This window comes from Nicotiana attenuata, unplaced genomic scaffold, assembly GCF_001879085.1.
Source record: "Nicotiana attenuata strain UT unplaced genomic scaffold, NIATTr2, whole genome shotgun sequence".
In the NCBI taxonomy this organism is placed as follows: domain Eukaryota; kingdom Viridiplantae; phylum Streptophyta; class Magnoliopsida; order Solanales; family Solanaceae; genus Nicotiana; species Nicotiana attenuata.
This window is the reverse complement of record NW_017670768.1, coordinates 250,284-256,765: the sequence shown is the minus strand read 5'-3', so window position 1 is coordinate 256,765 and position 6,482 is coordinate 250,284.

Here is a 6,482-nt window from a genome sequence, read left to right as displayed (position 1 = left end):
AAGTCTCAAAATGATATTCAACTCAAAAATAGAATTCAAAATCTCAAGAATAACAGTTGTAGCATCATAATTGTGATTAAGCATAATAACGATCGGATTTAGCACATCAATAATTTCACAAAAGTCCGTCAAGTTTTAATCAAATTATAATAAACTAAATCATGATTTCTGGCATTAATTTTCTATTCATAGTAATCTAGTAGTCAAGACATGGAACAAGACTGTCACAAAATTCTTCAAAGCACAATTAATCGTATAATTTACCCCGAGCATGATTAACCCTAGCACATACATATATGCCCGTCACCTCATATATGTATCACCCCCGCATGTAGCAAACAAAGAAAAATAGTAGGAAAAATTCTCTCAACAAAGTTAGGCAACACACTTATCTCAAACAAGCCAATCCAATGCTGAGCGAGCTAAAAAATACTCCGAAAATTTCATTCCGCGTGTATCAACCTCCAAACGCCTTCATATCTCCTCAATTCACAGCCAACTATCGAAACTAGTCAAAAAACGATATAGTTAAACTTGTAGGTTGTTAAACTTTTAGGTTGTTCACATCTTATAATTAATCTTTTTTTCCTATTTTATCCTCGATGTAAATTCGCTATGTGTCGTACATGGGATTGACGTCATGATCGAGGCATCGGAGGATCGAGGATCAAATCGTTTCTTATCGTCTTACTCTAAGAAACGCAGGGACTATCTGTATACAGTCAAAATCAGGTATGCCCGATTTCGTAGGCTCGAAGAGTCGCTTCGAGCCTAAGTTCAAAATGGACCGGGCTCAAGCCCGATTACGAATTACAAGACTTGAAGATCGAAGTGCTCGATGAACACCGAGGCCGGGTATGACCAACCTCGAGATAATAGCGTTATGATTTTATAACAGAAAGAGCGAGATTCTCGGAACGGATTTGTACTAGGCGGTTAGACAGCTGTCCAATAAGATTCCCTACTAAAAATAAAAATGTACCTTATTTAGGATTCCCCTATTATATAAAGGGGAGCCCATTCATTTGTAACGCATCAATCATTGACAAGAGAATATACACACATCAGTTTCTTGTTTACTATTCATCTGAATTGCCTTATTATTTTATTGTTCTTACTAACCTACCTCGAGGCTGCCATAGCTCGAGGTCGAGACTTGCTTGCACACTGGTTTGACTTACTTTACTCTTTAATTTATACATTTGATTCCTTGTTCATCAATTAGTATTGGATTAAATCACATATCTTTAAAACCACAATACAAATTTAATTGACACTCGGATTTTAGGGTAAACACATTTTTAGGAGAGTAATGGACAAATACAAATCCAGGATTTGAAGGTGACGGGAGTACAGGAGCAAACTGCTCAACCAATGCCTCCCTCGGTCTTTTAATTTTAAGGGTTGCAAGCAAAATATATGACCGTCTTTAATATATATATATATATATATATATATATATATATATATATATATTTGGGGAAGTTAACGTGATTCAATATCCGTATTCCCGAAGCATAGGTCCACCTCTGATAATGAATATTGGATATTTTTAGGAAAAAAGGAAGAAGATATTTTTATGCTGTGACAATGACAGCGTGGCCCTAATATTTCGACACCTCGGCTCCCATAATAAGTCGTAATGTACATAGCTAGTATTAATCCTTTACTAAAAGTTTGAAAGTATTTAGCAAAACAATATTATCGTAAAAAAACTTGATGTAGATATATAGGAACTGCCAAGTGCCAACGTTGGATTGCGTTGGATTGGAGAGTAAAAAGAATACCAAATTATGAAATTTTAACAGCAATATTTTTAATTTTGAATTATTAAACGAGAACGATAGTTTTCACTTTGAACGGTGAGTTTTCCTAGAAAAATATTGGAGCATTATTTTTCAAATTTGTTGAGTGGTGACTAGTGTTTGTCAAAACTGAATAAGCACCCAAAGCATCAACTAGTGGTTTACTCTTCTTTCATAAAGAGGGGAAGTGCACGGTTAGCCACTAATAACACATGTATTTATTTTTAAGTCATTGTTTAAAATGTCTTTAGTCTTTAGCCACTGCTTTAATAAACTTTAACTACCCGGACAAAAATACCCTTCTGCTCATGTCCTTAACTTTTGAACTTAACTTCAGGACTTCAGGACTACATGTCCTTAACTTTTAAACTTGTAACTCTAAGTTCAGGACTTCAGGACTACATGTCCTTAACTTTTGAACTTGGAACTCTAAGTTCAGGATTTCAGGACTACATGTCCTTAACTTTTGAACTTGTAACTGTAAGTTCAGGACCAAGTGTCCTTAACTTTTGAGCTTGTTAGTCTAAGTTCAGGACCTATTGTCCTTAACTTTTGGGCTTCTTAGCCTAAGTTGAGGACCTATTGTCCTTAACTTTTGAGCTTGTTAGTCTAAGTTCAGGACTTCAGGACCTATTGTCCTTAACTTTTGAACTTGTAACTGTAAGTTCAAGACCTATTGCCCTTAACTTTTGAGCTTCTTAGCCTAAGTTCAGGACCAAGCTTTTTTTTCTAGTACCCGTATAAAAATTAATCTTCTCATCCAGGACATGATAGAATGTGCCCTGTTAATTAAAACTCGACACCAGTACAATTATGTTTATGCGCACACAAGCTCTGAATTTTGCTTATATAAACAATAAAACAACAACAATAGCTTGAAGATAATCAATATTTGCTTATATAAACAATAGCTTGAAGATAATCAATACAGTAAAGTTTGAGTTCAAGAGCACAACTAATTATCAACAACAAAAAAGAAGAGAAAAATGTAACGACCCGACCGGTCGTTTTGAGCTTTTGCACTTTGCTCGCCGGTTCTCGGGCATGACTTGCCCCGTGTGATGTATTATGACTTATGTAAATCGTTGGTTTTGGTTCCAGGTTAATCAGAATGAATTTGGAAGAACAATTCTCAATTTAAAGCTTAAAATTTGAAAGGTTTGACCAAGATTTGACTTGTTGGTATGCGATCTCGGATCGGAATTTTTATGATTTGGTTAGCCCCGTTAGGTGATTTGGGACTTAGGAGCGTGATCGGAATGCATTTTGGAGGTCCGTGGAAGGTTTAGGCTTGAATTGGCAAAATTGAGATTTCAGTGTTTTCCGGTTGATAGGTAAGATTTTGATATAGAGGTCGGAATGAAATTTCGGAAGTTGCAGTAGCTTCGTTGTGTCATTTGGGATGTGTGTGCAAAATTTCAGATTATTCGGACGTGGTTTGGTTGGGTTTTTGATCAAAAGCAGAATTTGGAAGATTTTAGAAAGTTTGGCTTGAATCCGATGTGTTTTGGGTGATTTGATGTTGTTTGAGATGATTTGATGATTGGAAAAAATTTGAATAAGGTATTAGGATATGTTTGTGCTTTTGGTAGAGGTCCCGGGGGCCTCGGGGTGATTTCGGATGGTTAACGGAGAAGTTTGGATTTTGTTGTAGCTGCTGAATTTGCTGCTTCTGGTATTTTCGCACCTGCGGATTGGGGACCGCATGTGCGGCGCCGCATAAGCGGAGGAATTGGCCGCAGAAGCGAAAGGGGTCCTGATGAGCAGGGACCGCATAAGCGGTAATTGTGACCGCATTTGCGATGTCGCAGATACGGAAAATGTGTCGCATATGCGGTTTTGGTAATTTAAGTGAGGACCGCAGATGCGGTACCGCAGAAGCGGAATTTGGGCCGCAGATGCGAAAATGTCTGGGCAGAAAATATATATTGCACCCTTCGCGATTGAGAGGGTTTTTCACCATATTTCATCCGGGAGAAAGCTTGGGAGAGCTAATTGAAGAGGGAATTCAAGAGGATTTCATGGAGGTAAGATTTTTGGACCCTAAACTTGTTTCTATGATGAATTTTAACATTTGTAAGCTTGAAATCCATGGAAAATCAGTGGCAAAAATGGATAATTAGGGCTTGAGATTTAAGAGACCTTTGAGTGGGGATTTGAGGGGCCATTTGAGGTCCGATTTTGATGTTCTTGATATGTATTAACTCGTGAGAGGATGAGGATTTTATCGGATTTTGAGACGTGGGCCCGGGGGCCGGGTTTGAGCAATTTCGGGATTTTGATGTTAAATTGGACATTTTCGAGTGGGCTTCGTTCCCTTAGCATATTTTAATGATTATGTATTGATTGTGGCTAGATTCGGAGCATCCGGAGGTCGATTAGTGTGGGCGAGGCATCGCGGGCTAGAGTTTGGACCGGATCGAGGTGAGTAATGATTATAAATGATGTTCTGAGGGTTTGAAACCCCGGATTGCACATCGTAGTGCTATATTGAGGTGAGGCACATGCTTGTTGACGAGCGTGGGGTCGTACACTATTGGGGATTGTGACTTGGTCCGTCCCGGTTGATGATTTTACCGCGTATTTGACTGAAACTTATTTGCTATCATTATGATTTGTGCTGAATGCCATATTTGGGCTTTGTGCCAACTATTTGAACCCTTCGGGGGAGTTTTATTTGATATCTCCTCACTGTTTTGTACTTTATTACTTGTAACTACAGTCATGTTATTTTTCCTACCTGCTTTTATTACTCAACCACTGTTTACTTCCCTTTCCTAATAACTTAAATTAGATATTTTAAATTAGATGTTTGGGTAGTGAGAAACAACTGTTTTACTATTGCCCGAGGGGCTTGTGAGGATTTTTGACTGAGTAAGGCCGAGGGCCTATGTTGTGAGGAAACACTGATACTGATTTGAGGCCGAGGGCCTGAGATATGTATGCCACGAGGTGGCTTGATTGATATGAGGCCGAGGGCCTAGATTTGATGCCACGAGATGGCTTGTTATTATGCTTGGGCCGTAAGGAGCCCCTCCAGGAGTCTGCACACCCCCAGTGAGCGCAGGTACCCATTGTGATGTGAGATATAGCCCGAGGGGCTGGTATTGTTCTATGTGATTGCCCGAGGGGCTGATATTATTCCATGTGATTGCCCGAGGGGCTGGTACTTTCTAAGATATTGCCCGAGGGGAGGATTTGTTGACATTGTGCCTGAGGGGCGAGCCTTATATGCTTATCTTTCTTATTTGCCTGTCATTTACCTGTTTAATTGCATATTTGTGCCCGAGGGGCGGATCTCTGTGCTTATCCGCACTAGTTGTTCTGATTCATTTGCGTAACTGTTGAAAAAGTCATTTTCAAAGAAGTTCAAACTGAGCTAAGATTTTTAAGGGATTTTACAGCTTCATTGCTTTCTTACTGGTTTTGTACTACTTCTATACAGCATGTTGATGCACTTTTCATGATTTCTTATCACTCAGTCTTTATTTATGATTATTACTCACTGAGTTGGAAGTACTCACTTTACTCCCTGCACCTTGTGTGCAAATTTAGGTATTTCTGAACCCGGTAGCGGGTATTGGTTGCTCAGAGGCAGAGTCATCGGAGGTTAGCAAGGTAGCTGCCGACGTTCGCAGCACTGCTTTTCTCCCTCTCGATTTTATTAGACCGTATTTAGTACATTTCGACTCTAGTTGTATTCGGACCTCAGTAGATGCTCATGACTAGTGACACCCCGGTTAGGGCTGTGTTTGGGTTGTACTTCCGCATTGTTATGATATTATCTGCTACTTTGTATTATTAAATCATGTTTTAGATTGTTCTCTTGCTGTGTAGCTGTTTAACTTCGAATTGGGAATCGTTGGCTGGCCTTGTCTTCACGAGAGGCGCCATCACGACCGGGTCCGGGTTTAGGGTCGTGACAAAAAGTGCTTTTTCTTGTCTTGAGAACTGAGAATTTCAACTTTGAGAAAAGTTTTCGAATTTTGTTGCCGACGACGAAGCCATCTCAACCGGAGTTCTGAGTTCAGAGAGAAGCGAGGGTTCGAGAAGAAAAGCAATGGAAGAAAGGGTAAAAATATCTTTTCATATTAATTTTAATAGAGTAGTGGCTATTTTTGCTCAACATTAGAATTGTTGGATAAAAAATAAATACCACCTTCAATAGTGACAACCCACGCCATTTTTACTCAAAAAGATAGTTAAACTTTTAGGTTGTTCACGTCTTATAATTAATCTTTTTTTTTTCCTATTTTATCCTCGATGTACCAAACAAATTAAATGAAGGATTATTTAAATTTTTTTTAAAAAATTAAGTGAAAAAGTCTATACATTTTGAAACATACTCGAGGCATTAATTGATTAACTGCAAATTTGACTAAAAAGGACTTTGCTATTCACATAACCTAAATTGGGGGAAAATACAATTGCATTTCAAGTATATCTTATAATTAAGGTCAACACATTGTTAAGCTATATATGATTTCCATAAGTTAAATTACGATTGGTATAGTATAAAAGATCTTATAGATACACATATTGCTCCCGGGAACAATAGGATGTGAATTTTATGACACAACTAATAATTACTTCATTTTCAAATAGACTTTGGGCTAACTTTTTTAGGAGTTATTACTTATTTGGCAACATAACACATATACTCTATACCTTATATAT